Source organism: Orycteropus afer, unplaced genomic scaffold, assembly GCF_000298275.1.
Source record: "Orycteropus afer afer isolate SDZICR_OR568_19922 unplaced genomic scaffold, OryAfe1.0 scaffold00468, whole genome shotgun sequence".
In the NCBI taxonomy this organism is placed as follows: Eukaryota; Metazoa; Chordata; class Mammalia; order Tubulidentata; family Orycteropodidae; genus Orycteropus; species Orycteropus afer.
In genome coordinates, this window is record NW_006922055.1 from 1183873 (window position 1) to 1201319 (window position 17447).

Genomic DNA, 17447 nt, shown 5'->3' on the forward strand with positions numbered 1-17447 from the left:
AACTACCATAGCTTGGGTAAGGCACACCTTAGTTTTCAAAAAGATATCTTTTACTCTTCAACACTTTAAACAGATCTTTTACAGCAGATTTGCCCAGTGCAATACTTCGTCGGATGTCTTAACTGCTGCTTCCATTGGTGCTAATTATAGAACCAAGTAATGTGAAATCCTGGACAACTTCAATCTTTTCTCCATTTATCATGATGAAGTTTATTGGCCCAGTTGTGAGGACTTGTGCTTTCTTTATACTGAGCTATAATCCATACTGCAGACTGTAGTCTTTAATCTTCATCAGTAAGTGCTTCAAATCATCCTCAGTTTCAGCAAGCAAAATTGTGTCATCTGTGTATCGCAGGTTGTTAATGAGTCTTCCTCCAATCCTGATGCCATGTTCTACTTCATATGGTCCAGTTTGTTGGATTATTTGCTCAGCATACAAAATGAATAAGTATGGTGAAAGGATACAACACTGACACACTCCCTTCCTGATTTTAAACCAGTATCCTCCTGTTGTGTTCGAACAATAGCCTCCTGGTCTATGTACAGGTTCTTCATGAACAAAGTTAAGCATTCTGGAATTCCCATTCTTCTTAATGTTATTCCTCATTTGTTATGAGCCACACAATTAAATGCTTTTGCATAATCAATGAAACACAAGTAAGCATCTTTCTGGTATTCTTTGCTTTCAGCTAAGATCCATCTGACATTAGCAATGATACACCTCATTTCATGTCCTCTTCTGAACCCAGCTTATGTTTCTGTAACTTCTCTATCAATATATTAATGCAATCATTTTAAAATTATTCTCAGCAAAATTTTACTTGTTTGTGATATTAATATTTTTCAATAACTTCCACATTCTGTGGGATCACCTTTCTTTGCAATGGGTACAAATATGGATCTTTTCCAGTCAGTTGGCCAGGTAGCTGTCTTCCAAATTTCTTGGCAGAGATGAGTGAGTGCCTCCAGTGTGGCATTCATTTGTTGAAACATCTCAATGGGTATTCCATCAATTCCTGGAGACTTGTTTTTCACCAATTCCTTCAGTGCAGTGGAGACATTAATGTGTGGGTATCAAATAAGCATTTAGATACACAAGTGGGAAATACATGAGCTTTACATCATGGAAAAGTTTTATCCATCTTTAATGCAGATAAAATGAATGTCTTTTTTAAGAAACTCATTTTCTAAAAATGTTATCTATATAATAAATTAATGCAGGAAAAATTATTAAAATTAAAATGATGCTCTCATTTTTCATGGCTATGCCTTTTTATCTCAATGACAGGTTTTTATATATTGTTTTGTTGAGAAAATTTCTGCTGAGGCATCTCAGAAACACTACTTTCTAAAGTATAATAAAATTGGTAATATTAAATTCCTCAATCTCTATAAAAGAGCATGACCCTATGATATCTGGGTATAGGAATCCCCCATGCTCTTCAGGTTTACAATTTTTTGGTTTCATTTCTAAAGGGTGTTTCATTTTCAGCAACCACCTGTATAAATAATTCATTCTCTTTAAATACATTGAAAATAGAGCAACTGAAGCAATTGACAATTTTGCAAGGAAGAAGATGTACAAGCATGTTATGAAAAGGACATATTTTCTACAAGGTATTGTCTCTGAGGATTTGTGTGGTGCTAAAAGGGAAGAATCTAAGTCAACTGAAACATTTTTCTTAAAGATCTCAGAATATTAGATAATATATTTCTATTGTGTGAAGATAAATATAAATAGAATTCATAATTGGAATGTTTAGAATTTTATCAGTTTTGGCCTACTGTAATAAGCCTTGCAAAGTACCATAAGTAACACACTATGTGAGTAGATTATTTTCATCCAGTTTAGTCATTTATAGCAAACTTATTTTTTTTTTCATTTTTGTGTATATTAAATAAAAATGTGATTTTTCATTTCCACATTTAAAATTGCTTAGGAAGATAGTGTACACCCATATATATTGAATTAGTATGAGAATGGTGTGAGATCTTATGTACTATCATAGTTATTGACTGATGATATTTAGCATATGAAATTATTACTTTATCAAAAAGAAAATAAAAGTATAAGTCCAATGAGGCAGCCAGTTTTTCCTTTAAACAAAATTACCAGCATTTCCTGGGGAATAAAACCAGGCAAAGAAATAAGCAGAACTAATTAACACTATTGTTCAGTTTCCAATTCAATAGCTCATATGTAAGCTCAAAATGTTGTACAGAAAGAAATTCAGAGAAGGAACAACAAAGAGAAGAGGCTAAGGGACCAAGAAAAATATCATGTTTCACAAAATGATACCCCACAAAACAGTACCTATCAGACCTTAAGAAACTAGCTGGTGCTCACCCAACATTTAGTTAATAAAAGCTTCTAATTGAATCATGATCAAGAGGGGGATGATGTCAAAGAGCAAAATTAGTAACAGACATACTACTTTGATTTTAAGGTTTTTCTTACCCGTACAATGAAATTTTTACCTGCCTGGTAAGAGACCACCAATTAATCTGATATTAGTTGATCTCAGTAAAAGGAGGAGGCAGGGTTCAATCAATCATGTTAAGATAGGCTAATTATTGATCTATTCTTCTCCCTCCTCTTATCTTTATAAGTGGAATTTAAGTAGCCTACTTGAGCTATTTGCTTTTTTTTTCTTTAATAATCAGAATTATCTCCTATACGCATATAGAATATTTGCTGAATATAAACTTTATGCTTCACATGAAACATAAGTCAAATAAATAAAATATATGTGTGTATTTTAAAACCATTCCATAGAAGAATTTAATAATTTTTTTCAAGAATCCATATTTTTTAAAATATTGGCTATTTTTAATACCAGTTCTTAGACTCTTCTTTGTACAAGCAAAAGAGTTTAAAAAAGAACAGACAAAATGGTGGGGGAACTTAGGCTTAGCCACAGTCCCGGACACTGAATGAACAAAACATTTCTAGGTTCTAAGTACTGTTAATAAGTCAGACCAAATAAAAATTGAGAATCAGCTAATTGAACCCGGATAATAAAATTCACATACAGACAATATGGTAATTATAAAAATAATCACTATTTAAAAAAATGAATCAACAGCTATTCATTTCCTCAGGGGAGTCCTCCTTGGTCGGCTCACTAGAGCAAACTAAAGATCCTCATAGAGTTTCCATAATAAAATATGTAATGTTACTTATCTGTCAAAAACCACTTATTTTGATTTTTGTCTCTCTGTCATAAGGCTTTGTATATGGACATTTTATGTATTCTGGTCTTCAATCTTTTTAGAACAAAAACTGGAATTACCAAATGAACAAAAAATTACCTATTGTCTATTACTCACTGTTGATATAGAGATAAATGAACATGTCTCCTGCCCTCAAGCAGTAACCAGGCTTCCAGAAAAGGAAAATATACATACAACAACATACACACTACTAGTGTTTAATAGTAAAGTGCAAACAATGTGGTCATTCTCTTTGACTTGTTACTAAAACAAAAAATTATTTCAAGTGCTAAAAGGAAATTTGAAACTATTCCACTTAAGAAATTCAATATATATAAATGTTAGACAACTTAAGGTTATTCTTTATAATTTACTTGAAGACATAGTCAATTCCTATTCCTACATAATTGAAAAGTTGTGCCGTTAGGCTGACTTTATAATAGCTAAAGCATATGGGGTCTTGTTTTAGTCAAATTCAAGGAATATATGCTTCTTGAGGCACTTGCAAGGTTGTGTATTCTTAAAATACTACTATTTATCTCTTGTCAAAAGACCAGTTGAGACAGTGATATTTTAGCTAAGACCTTAGGGACATGCTAATCATTTACTTCTTTAGGTTATTTGAGTTAAATCTGATATGAACTTAAATCATCAGAAAGAAACTTATTTTGACAGCACTAATTTAGCTCCCTGTAGAAATGCTGTCACTGAATTGCAATTCAGCATATGCGTTTAGAATTGAGGGTCAAAATAAGAAATAGCTATCCAAATGACATCTGCTGAACAACTGTTGAAGAAGCTTTTATATGTCTTTTATATACAGAGCCACAAAATACATTCATACTAGAATTTAGATCCAGAAAAATTATGAGTTTCACTCTTCTAAAAACACAACATGTTATCTACAATCCTTTGTGTTTCCTCTTCCTTCTTCTACTTTTTCTTCTTCCTCTTCCTCTCCTCCTTCTTTCTCTTTCTTTCACTCCCTCCCTTCCTAACTCTTTCTCCTCTATCTCTTCTCTCTGTTTCTCTCTTTTTCTCTGGCTTCTATTCCTCCATTTATTTAATACACAGACATGTTCACAGTGCCAACTCTGCTGGGTTAGGTGCAGCTCTGAGCTCTGGAGATGCCAAGGAAGGCAAGTGTCTCTTGCTTTTGAGAAGCTCAATGCTCAGTGGAAGAAGAGCTGTGACAAACAATGCATAAGCAAATAAGACTTTTAATTTTTAAATCAGAAAATACAGGAAATTTAAAGAATGAGCTATTTGATCAGATAGAGAAGTGGAAGAGAGAGTGTAGGAAGTTCACAAAACCCCCATTATTTGGGGTGCAGGATAAGTCTGGCAAGTATTCCATGTACTGACTGCAAACAATGTTGTATGCCATGTTCAGAACTCAAACCATTGTCCTGTAGGAAATGAGGTGTCATTAAATAAATTTATAGGAAAAAATATGATCTGATCAAATGGATATTTAGAAAGATACCTATGGTTTTGAGATTAGAAAGGGGAAAGACTGGTGGTAAATGAATATTTAGCTGAATATTGGAATGATCCAGATGAAAGAACATGAGGCCCAAAATAAAGCAATTTCTAACGTTTAAAGACAAATTATTTCCACTAATTATCTCATTCCTGACTTCTGAATAATAATCTTTGCAACCCACCACTTTCACATTTCTTTGAACTTTCTTCCTTTCACTAACTATATACATTTATGCAATATGTATAAATTTTAAGTTTAATCCATCTCCAAAATATTTTAGAGATAAGTGTGATGTAATTAATGAATTTCTACTTAAACACTATTTTCCTTTTCCCTCACTATCACAATAATTTTCTAGAATTATTTATTAGAAGGGCACTATGTATAGAATGTAATTAAATATAAGACAGAGATGAGAATTAACTTTGACATCTATTGAAATATGTACCCCACAATACACATACTCAATCAAACAAAATGAAAGTGATACTTTTTTTAAACAATATCAATTTCAGGGACCATATGAAGTAGAATTTTAATTTATATAACTTATAGTGTTCTAGAATTTCACCATAAAATCATTATGATGTGTTGTTTTGAGTTGGACCAACTGATGATTGGATAAAAACATTTAATTATCAAGAATGCAATACATATCATGACAAAACTTCTTTTATAGCCCTAAGACATACCAATACAATCCTTACTAAATGATCCATTTTTGTTCTGTGAGTAACTGATAGGAAAAAAATGAGGGAGACACAAGGAATCATGGTAGGTGTTACAGGTGGAGATAAATAAAAGCTATGACTATTGTGGTCAAGTTATAATCCCTGCCCAAAGCAACTCCATTTCTTCCCTTTTCCTCTATTCCACTTCAAGAGCTAGCTACAATAAAACAATATCACACATTTTGTATTCATTTGTTGCTACAAAGAGCCATTTCTGCTTTTAAAAATAGGAACAAGATAAGAGTTAGTTTCCAGAAAATGCTTTTCTGGACATCTTCCCAGCAAAGAGCATTTTACCCTTCTTACTCACTAGAGATTTTTCTAGCCATGTGTATGCTTCCAGGAAGGGTTGACCTGATGCATAACAAGAGTAGTTGTCAAATTAAATTATGCAACACAAAGCATGACTGAATGTACCAGTTGCCTAAAATTTTTCCACATCACTTTTACTCCACCACCAAAAATATTGAACTACTTTCCTACCTGCAAGGAATTCTCCAATATTAGTACCAGCCTTTTGAGATAAATAATAAAGATGGAATTTCTGAATCTAGAAGTCACCTAGTATAATAATGACTAGCCTTATTCTGCTAACACATCCACAGATGTTATTATTTTTAATCAATTTCTGATATGAGAAAAATAAAAAAGGCACTAGCAGAGGGTCCTAAAAAGTGAAGATCATGTAAAGGGAAATTAAGAAGCCAGAAAGAGGTCACAAAGGTCTTAGCATAAGATGAGGCTATGAATGGCAGTCAATGTTAGAGATAAGCACTGATGCTGTAGTGCCTAAGGCATCTGAGTACTAACCAGAATGCTGGTGGTTCAAACCCATCAGACACTGCAGAAGGAAGACTGGGCAATCTACTTCCATAAAGATTTACCACCTCAGAAACCCAGAGGGGGTTCTGTGAGTTGTAATCGACTAGATGGCGGTGAGGATTTTTTGTTGTTCTTTGTTTGTTTCAAATGCTTATCTATTGAGTATTTGCCATATAACAGATTCTACAAAAAGGACATGTTGTTTTTGTTAGGTGCTATCGAGTAGATTCCAACTCATGGCAACCCTACATACAACAGAACAGAACACCGCCTGGTCCTGTACCATCTCACAATCCTCGCTATGCTTGAGCCCATCATTGCAGCCCCTGTGTCAATCCATTTCATTGAGAATCTTCCCCTTTTTCTCTGACTGTACACTTTACCAAGTTTGAAACCCTTCCTCAGGGATTGGTCCCTTCTGACAAAATGACCAAAATAGGTAAGATAAAATCTAGCCATTCTTCTTCCTAAGGAGCAGTCTGGCTACACTTTTCCAGTACAGATTTGTTCATTCTTCATTCAGCCCATGGTATTTTCTGTATTCTTTGCCAACACTACAATTAAAAAGAATTAATTCTTCTTTGGTCTTCCTTATTCATTGTTCAGATTTCACATGCATATTAAGTGATTGAAAATACCATAACTGGGGTTAGGCACACTTTAGTGTTCAAAGTGACATAATTTCTATGCAAAATCATCATAGAAATTTAAAAAGTCTCTGCCTCTAAGGAGTGTTCAGGCAGATGGAGGAAGGGGATAAAGAAAAATAAAAGAATTGCAGTAAAAGGAGGCAATATTATAATAAAGAAATGCAAAAAGTGCTAAGAATAACATAGAAAGTAAAGATTTCTAGCTTAAGGACCAATTGTTCAATCATGAAAATTTATTACTAAACACCATGTACTTGACATTCCATTACACACAGTAAAAGATTTGTGTGAGATTAGATAGATAGATAGGGATAGAGATAGAGATATAATTTCCATATATTTTTGCTCCTACTTCTTAAATTGATCCCTTTCAGTTTTCTTCGCTGGCCTGATCTCCTGTTTTACACAGCCTTTAAGTATTTGGTGTTTGTTAGAAATCACTCTTGTTATCTTCTGTTTCTGTGTAAGCTCTATTGCTAGTTGCTTGTTCATCTCTATGGTTTTAAATATTACTTGTAGGCTTATGTACTTCAAACCTACAGTTTGACTCTAGAAATCTCTGCTGAGATCCAGACTTATATATTGTTTGTTTATTTCACATCATTATTCAAATGTCTTGCACACATCTTACTATATCCAAAACGGAACTTTGCATGCCATAGCCTCCAACCAATTCCTCTAGCTGCACACTTTAGAAAATAACAATATTATTCATTCAGTTGCTCCTGTCATAAACCTGAATGTGAAGCCTGATTCCTTTTCTGATAGTTATAGTTAATTTGAAATATTTCCCAATTGGAGTTTTCCCCATTTTTCCCCCCCTACAGTCCTTCTACCATTATTGTCCCCAGGAAAGGGAGAAACAATGTTAATGGAGAGGAGGCAGATATGATCTGGGAGGATTCTGTTAGAAAGGACTGGGAAATAGAAAGAGTTTCTGGTATCAGATATTGCAGGAAGAGAGTAAGAGAGATGGAAATAGATCTAGCAAAAGAAAGATGATGTATGAGACTCTTCTGGATGTCTCCATCCCCTGCCTTCTGTGGTTAAAATTTCAAGGAGAGGGAAGAATCAGAGCAAATGGAATTTGAAGGTATCTCAGAGCTAAGGGAAGTGGAGAGAGCTTGCTTCTCATTTGTCAAGGAAAACTGCAATTTGAATATATAATGGTAACATTTAGATAGTGACAGAGAATAATAGTAGCATTTGGAAGGTAGATGGAATATGGCCCAAGTCTTAAGCTTAAGAACATAACCTGGGGTTTCCTTAAACAACATGCAGCTTAAATGGAGTTATTTCAGAAAGATTTATGCCCTTTTTGAGAAAGAATGGTTGGAGTAAAAGAGACTAGGATGGTCTCTGGGAGTCTAAAAGTTAATATCTCTTCCGAAGACTCTACAGAAAAGATCATGGAATTTAGAGGCAGGTGCTAATACAGGTCACAAAAGGTCCCATGAGACGAGGCCCACCTGTGCAACCCCACCTTAATGTGTGCATCAGTGCAGTACATAATGAGGAAATCTCTCTTTGGAGGAAGTAAATATGCAGAACAGTCACAATCTCTTTCTTAATGGCTGTAATTATTGTCTTTAAGTTTCCAGGAAAGCTTGATAATGGCTAATGTTGGGAATAATATAATAAATGGATATAATAAATAAAATAATAATAAAAACGACAGCTTTTAGTCTAAACATTGCCACCCCCCAAGATTTTCAAAAAACACTTTGAAGTATAAAATAAAAAAAACAATCAAAAGATTTTTTGTATTATAAAAGTGTACTCGTACTTGTGCTCTTGCTCAAAGACTAGCATACCAGATTCTGTTGAGATGCTGGGTGATAAGTTCACTATTAAAAACTCAAGGGGCTAAAATAAATACCCAGCTAGCCTAGTAAAATCATCTTCTTGAAGAAAATATTTTCTGCTTTAAAGGGTTTTTTCCTTACCCTAAATTAATATGCATTTAATGACTATATTGAGGCCTTAGATAAAGTATGCTGATTAACAAAAACAGAAGAAATGATTAAAAAAATGAAATGGATAGGCAAACATTGAAATAATTGTGTTAAGGTTATAGAGTTCATAAAAGTTTTGTTTTGTTTTTCCCTTAAAAGGTTTTAATGATGTTCTTATATTATCTTTTATAATTTCAAAACCCTTCACAGAATATTTTTCATAGTATCCAAAAAAAAAAAAAAAAAAAAAAAGTCACTGCCATCAAGTTGATTCTGACTCATAGTGACTCTCATTGGGTTTCCAAGATGTAAATCTTTACAGAAGCTTACTGCTTCGTCTTTCTTCCATGGAACTGTCATCGGTGGTTTTGAAACCTCTGACCCTTTGGTTAGCAGTCAGATGCCTTAACCACTACACCACAAGAGCTTTTAACAGTACCAACCAAACCAAAACAGACTCATTGCCCCCTAGTCAATTTCAACTCATAGCAACCTCTCTTTGGGTTTACAAGGAGGTATCTCTACAGAAATAGATTGTTCAATCTTCCTTCCAAGGAGTAGCTGGTGGGTTTGAACCACCAGTCTTCTGGTTAGCAGTCAGATGCTTTAGGCACTTTAGCTCCGTTTCTTTTGTCAGATACCATAAAATTATTTTTGTTTCCCTTTCAGCAAATTGTCTCTTCTTTTTCTTCTTTTCTTGATTTCTACCAGGCATTTTCAGTGCCTTAGAACTAAAAAAAATAAAGACTGTTCAGGGTTTCTTTTCAAAATAAGTACAATTTTGGCATCGGAACATGAATAGGCTAAGAAAGAAAAACAGATTTTTTTTTTTACAAAAAGCCATTGTAAGATGACAAAAGCTGAATTAAATACAGGAAATGTTCATTTTGAATCATTTTCAGCTATTTATTCACTTGTTTTCTCCTTTGCAGCACTAAGCTCTATCAAGCCAGAGGTGTAAATTAGAATCTCCTCTAGAAAACACCTTTTGACCTCACTCCTATTATCCTTTTTTTTTTTCATTATTAAGTTATTCTTATGTGTGTGGATTTAAAAAGAAATATTATTATATTAGTGATGATTTTCAAAATGGTAACTTGAAGTTCTTTGGGTGTTGAAGAACTAGGTATTCATTGCTTGCCAATTTTACCAGCAAGATAATGAAGATGATGTAATAATATGGCCCTTTTTCACTGTGAATTGACATTGTGTGACAATTGATATGTTGGAAGGAAATAGTCACACATTTTTGTTTGTGAGTTCAAGTGTAGGCCTGACACAAATGTCAGGAGTCAGAAAGAAAAGCACTGGTTTACTGTCCAGTGCAGAGCACCTCAGCACTAGATTAGCTCCTTCATTTGTTCATTCACTATTCATTGATTGATTCATTACTTTTTACCTTTAATTTGGTAATCCATTCATTTATCTAACTAACATGTATTATTACCTATTAAGCTGTGGTGGCACAAAGTTAAATACTCGACTGTAAGTGAAAAGTCAGTGGTTAGAACAAACAGCCCTATTCCAAGGGGAAAAAAGACCTGGTAATTAGCTACTGTAAAGATTGCAGTGAAGGAAACCCTATGGGACATTTCTGCTCAGTCACATGTGGTCACTAGGTGTAAAACTCAACTTGACAGAATCTAACAAGAACTGTTTGAGCTATTGTGAAAGTTAAATTTTCTGACTACAGAGCATTTTTTCTTGTCTGTGTAAAAGTCTAACTTCATTCAACAACAGTTAAGAGAAGAACTTTTTTTGAGATGAGAATAAAACACACTATAGCACCAGGAAGAAAATACTTTATAATGATTGAATTTTTCTCTTATTATTATTTTTGTATATTATCCACATAGATGTGTACAGATCTAGTTTATTTATTTCAACAACTGAATTTTAGGAATTTAGCACCATTTGTTTTATCCAGTCTACTAAAAATGGATATTTAGATTAATTCTACTATCCTATTGCAATCAGCATGCAATCTTTAAACTAATTAGGAGAAGTATAAAAAGTATACCCTCAATAAAACAGTTTTCTTTCTCATAATATAAAAAAGTCTATGAACAAAATAAATAGCAAGAAAAAAAGTGTAATGAAATGAATATTATACAAGAAATAAAAGTTAGAAATACAATCCTGTTTCTGCCTCCGTTTTAGTAATTATTCTTCATGCCCTGACGTAAGACTGAGAAGAAGAAGATGCCACAAGCAGTAGAAAAAAAGCTACATACAAGGAATGTTAGCCATATACCATACTCCCCAGTGTATCCTACTTCTAATTAATTCACTTTTCCCTCACATTTCTATGTTACACTTTAAGGGTTCCAGACATGTGAAATATGATCTCAGAGTAGCAATGTGGTGAATGTGGGAGGAGATTATTGGAGAGTGAAGCACAGAATACATCTGAAGAGCTGTTCATTGAAATGGCCCTGGCCCTTGAGGATGTTGCAGATATTAGACTCAGAAAGGAGGGAAGATATTCAAATGTGTACAGGCTCCCCATCATTTTATATATGATGGTAATCTTGGCTTGAAAGAGTATGATCATTACCAGTGAGGGGAAGTATTATGTACATAGAGCACATTTCCCAACAATAGCACATCAAAATATTTAATCTTCAATACAACTTATTGAGATATTATTATTTTTATTCTACACATGAGGAAATTAACACTCAGATAACTTAACTAATTTATCCAAACTACATAAATAATACATATTGGGTACCTACACTTTGTCTGTGTCTGCCATCTGTCTCTCAGTTTGTCATACCATGGTGGCATGCATGTTGTTAAGTTGCTGGAAGATCGCCATGTATATTTCAAATACCATCAGGGTCACTCATGGTGGCCAACTTGCAGTGGAGCTTCCAGACTAAGACAGACCAGGAAGAAAGGCCTGACAATCTACTTTCAAAAATTAGCCAATGAAACCCTTATGGATCACAATAGAATATTGTTCTATATAGTGCTGTAAGATAAGCCTGCCAGGTTAGCGGGCCCTAAAATATGATTGGGGAAATGCTGTCTCTTCAAAGTAGCATCAATCTCAATGATGTAGATGGAGCCTAGCCTTTGGGTCCTCCATTTTCTGATGTGGCATGATACAAAATGAAAAGTAACAGCATCCAACATCCATTAGTTGAAAATCCTAATGATCATGACAATGGTACAGAACTGGGCAATATTTGGTTCTGTTATACATTAGGTCATCATGTATCAGAGCTGACTTAATAGAAAACAACAACAATAAGAACACTTTGTTAGTGGTGGCAGCAGGAATGAGGGATCTATTAGTAAACAAATAAAGGACATTAATTAAATAATTGTTATGTTGTTGTTAGGTGCCATCAGTTTGGCTCTAACTCATAGAGGCCCTATGTACAACAGAAAGAAACACTGCCCGGTCCTGTGCCAGCCTCACACTATTTGTTATACCTGAGCCAATTATTGAAGCCACTGTGTCAATCCATCTTGTTGAAGGCCATCCCTTTCTTTGTTGACCCACTTTACCAAGCTTGATATTCTACTCCAGAGAATGGCCCCTTCTGACAACATGATGAAAGCAGGTGAAATGAAGTCTGTCATTCTCACTTCGAAGGAGAATTCTGGCTGCCCTTCTTCTAGGACAGATTTGTTAGATCTTTTGGCAGGCCATGGTGCTTTCAGCATTCTTCACCAACACAATTCAAAAACATCAACTCTTCTTCCATCTTCCTTATTCATTGTGAGCTCTCACATACATATAAGGCAATTGAAAATACCATGGCTTGGGTTAGGTACACCTTAGCCTTCAAAGATACATCTTTTCCCCTCAGCACTTTTAAGAGGTCTTTAGCAGCAGATTTGCCCAGTGCAATATATCAACTAATGTCTTGACTGCTGCTTCCATTGGTGTTGATTGCGGAACAAAGTAATATGAAATCTTTGACAACTTCAATTTTTTACCCATGTATCATGATGCTGCTTATTGGTCCAGTTGTGAGGATTTTTGTTTTCTTTATATTGAGATGTAATCCATACTAAAGACTGTAGTTGTTAATCTTCATTAGTAAGTACTTCAAGCCTTATTTGGGATACAACCCTGATGCACACCCTTCCTGATTTTAAACCTTATAGTGTCCTCTTGTTCTTTCAAATGACAGCCTCCTGGTCTATGTACACGTTCCTCATGAGTATAATTAAGTGTTCTGCAATTCTCATTCTTCTCAATATTATCCATAATTTGCTATGATCCACACAATCAAATGCTTTTGCATACTCAATAAAGCATAAGTAAACATCCTTCTGGTATTCTTTGTTTTGAGCCAAGATCCATCTGACATCAGCAATGATATCCCTCATTCCACATCCTCTTATGAATCCAGCTTGCATTTCTGGAAGTTTTGTCAATATACTATTGCAATCATTTTTTAAATTATCTTCAGCAAAATTTCACTTGTGTGTGATATTAATGATATTGTTCAATAATTTCCACATACTGTGAGATCACCTCTTTTTGAGATGGGTACACATATGGATCTCTTCCAGTCAGTTGGCTAGGTAGCTGTCTTCCAATTTCTTGGCAAAGATGAGTGGCATCCATTTGTTGAAACATCTCAATGGGTGTTCCATCAATTCCTGGAGCCTTGTTCTTTATGAATTCAAAGTGCAGCTTTGACTTCTTCCTTCAATACCATTGGTTCTTGATCATATGCAACCTCCTGAAACAGATGAACATCAACCAATTCTTTTTGGTACAGTGACTTTGTGTATTCTTTCCATCCTCTATTGATGCTTCCTGCATCATTCAATATTTTTCCCATAAAATCTTTCAATATTGTAACTCGAGATTTGAATTTTTTCCTCAGTTCCTTCACCTTGATGAATGCTGAGTGTGTTCTTCCCTTTCAGTTTTCTAATTCCTGGTCTTTGCACATTTCATTATAATAATTGACTTTGTCTTCTTGAGCTGCTCTTTGAAATCTTCTCTTCAGCTCTTTTATCTTGTTGATTTTTCCATTTGCTTTAACCACTCTCCATTCTAGGGCAAGTTTCAGTGTCTCTTCTGACATATATTTTGGTCTTTTCTTCCTTTCCTGTCTTTTTAATGACATTTTGCTTTCTTCATGGATGATGTTCTTGATGTCGGCCCACAATTCCTCTGGTTTTTGGTCATTGGTGTTCAATGCATCAAATTTATTCTTGAGATGGTGTCTAAATTCAGGAAGGATATAATCAAGGTTATATTTTTGCTCTTGTGGACTTATTTTAATTGTCTTTAGCTTCAACTTGAACTTGCACATGAGCAGTTGATGGTCTGTTCCACAGTCAACTCCTGGCCTTTTCTTGGCTGAAGATGTTGAGCTTCTCCATCGCCTCCTTACACAGATGTAGTTTATTTCATTCCTGTGTACTCCAGCTAGCGAAGTCCATGTGTATAACTGCTGTTTTTGTTGTTGAAAAAAGGTATTTGCAATGAATAAGTCATTGGCCTTGCAAAATTCTATCATGCAATCTCCAGCGTTATTTCTATCACTGATGCCATGTTTTCTAAATACTGGTGATATTTATTTGTTTCCAACTTTTGCATTCCAATCACCAGTGATAATCAACACATCTTGATTGCATGTTTGGCCAATTTCAGACTGCAGAAGTTGGTAAAAATCTTTAATTTCTTCATCTATGGCTTTGGTGGTTAGTGTGTAAATTTGAATAATAATAGTATTAACCGGTATCTCTTGTAGGTGTATGGATATTATCCTACCACTAACATTCTTTTTCAATTTGTCATTCCTGGCACAGTAGATCATATAGTTGTCTGATTCAAAATGGCCAAACCCAATCCATTTCAGGTCCCTAATGCCTAAGATATCAATACTTACGCATTCCATTTCATTTTTGACAACTTCCAATTTTCCTAGATTCATACTTTGCACATCCCATGTTCTGACTGTTAATGGATGTTTGCAGCTGTTTCTTCTCATTTTGAGTTGTGCCACTTCAGCGAATGAAGGTCCTGAAAGCTTGACTCCACCCACATCATTAAGGTTGGCTGTATTCTGAGGAGACAGCTCTTCCCCAGTCATATTTTGAGTGCCTTTTGACCTGAGTGGCTCATCTTCTGACACTATATCAGACAATGTTTCAGGGCTATTCATAAAGTTTTCCAGTAATATATCAGACAGTGTTTCACTGCTATGTATAAGGTTTTCACTGGCCAATTCTTTGAGAAGCAGATGACCTTTTCCTTCTTTCGAGTCTGTCTTAGTCTGGAAGTTCTGCTGAAACCTGTCCACCATGGTGACCCTGTTGGTATTTGAAACATTGGTGGCATAGCCTCCAGCCTTACAGCAACACACAAGCTGTCACAGTATGACAAACAGACAGGTGAGTGGTGGAATTAAATAACTGTGTACAAATAAATGACATGGCATGGAAAGTTATAACAGTATCTAATTGTGGGATTTCACACAGTTTTCCAAGTCAAGGGAGATACCCAAAAATAAATAATAAAGATTCAACCCTAGTTTATCAGATTACAAAATTCATGATTCTTTTACAGTATAATTTTGATTTTGCTGCTGAATAAACATGTGTGGGTGTTAGGCAAAACAGAATGGGTCAGAGCAAATGATACAGAATGAAATCATTTCCTCAACAAAGTGGTAAAAGCCAAGTGTGTTTTCTGATTGGACATTTGACTGTTCACTGAATTCTCATGAGAGTGATTGATGCTTCAAAAACTTTCAGCAGCCTATGTAAAATCTTTCTATAGAATCTACTTCCATATCTGTGGAAGATCTGTAGCATAAGGCCTAAAGGAATTGCTTTTTTTAATTTAAATTTGCTAACTAAGCAGGTGATATAGGAGACTATCCCTATAAATTAATATTCCCACTTTTTGAGTCATCTGGTTTTCATTCAAATTCTGAACCTCTTCCTACTGTGTACTATATATTCCATTTCCTGTTATTTCTTCCTATTAAAAAATCAGTATATAACATTGGTGAAAATAATTTTTTAAAAGTAGATTTAAATATTTAGAGCAGTTGTGGGTATATAGGAAAATGTCGCAGGAAGTACAGAGTTTCCACATAGTTCTTCCCTCTCCACACTGTTCCTCTGTAACTGGCACACAATAACAAATTAAAAATAATTAATTAAATAAATAACTCCTGTGGTACATTTGATAAATTTTGCAAGTGATGAACAAGTATTAATATAGTATTATTAACTAAAGTACAGAATTTACATTAGATTTCACTTTTTGTGTTACATAGTCATATGGGTTTTGACAAATTCATAATACTCATACGTCTACAATGACAGTCTCCCCCAGAATAAGTCTACTCCCTTAAATAGTTTTACTGCTCTAAATATGCCCTGTGTTCCACCCATTCATCCATTTTGTCTTTCTTCTTAAGCCCTGGCAACCACTGGTGATTTCACTGTTTCTATAGTTTTGCCTTTTGCAGAACGTCATTTTTCACACTGAGGTCTTTCAATCAGCAGTATAGTTTCTTCATGTCTTTCTGAAGCTTGATAGTGCAATTCTTTTTATCTCTAAATAATACTCCATTATATGAATGTACTATGATTTGTTTTTCCTGTCACCTTTTGAAGGACATTTTTGTTGCTTCCAATTTTTAACAATTGTGAATAAAACTGCTATAAACATTCACATTCAAGTTTTTATGTACACATATACTTTCAGCTCTTTTGAGTAAATATTTAAGAGCTTGATTGCTGGGTTGAATGTAAGCCTATGTTTAGCTTTCTAAAAAACTGCCAGACTGTCTTCCAAAGTAGCTGTAACATTTTGCATTCTCACCAGCAATGAATGAGTTTCTGTTGCTCCATATCCTCAACAGCATTTAATTTGTTTTGGACTGTAGCCATTCTAATTGATATGTAGTGGTATCACATTTATGTTTTCATTTGCAGTTTCCCAAAGACATATTAAAGGCACTCAGGTGGTGTAGTCAGTAAGGCATTTGTTTGCTAACCAGAAGGTCTGTGGTTCAAACCCACCAGCTGCTCTGCAGGAAGAAAATGAGCCAAACTACTTCCATAAAGATATACAGCTTTGGAAACCCAATGTGGGGTCACTATGAGTCAGAAAAGACTTGATGACAGTGGGTTTAAAGACACATAATGTCCAGAATCTCTTCATATCGCTATTTTTGATCCATGTATCTTCTTCAGTTAGTTGTCTGTTCAGATATTTTGGGCAATTTATAATTATGTTGTTTGTTTTCTAAGTGTTGAATTTTATGAGTTCTTTGTATATTTGTGGTACAAGTCCTTGATCAGATATGTACTTTGCAAATATTTTCTCCCGTGTGAGGCTTGTCTCTTTCATTCTCTTAATAGCGTCTGTCTTAGTTATCTAGTACTTTGTCAGCGCTGGGGAAAAATCCTTGTCTCTTCTTAGTTTCCGGACATTGGCTTGATTCTTCAGTGATCTTCACGCTCTGTCCTATCCACCCCCATGTCTACTTCCTCAATTTCTTGCTTAATCCGCTCTTTTTATATTTCAAAAAAGACTGTCTCAAGACACAGCCTACATTAATATTGTCCATTTACATAACAAAAAAAAAAA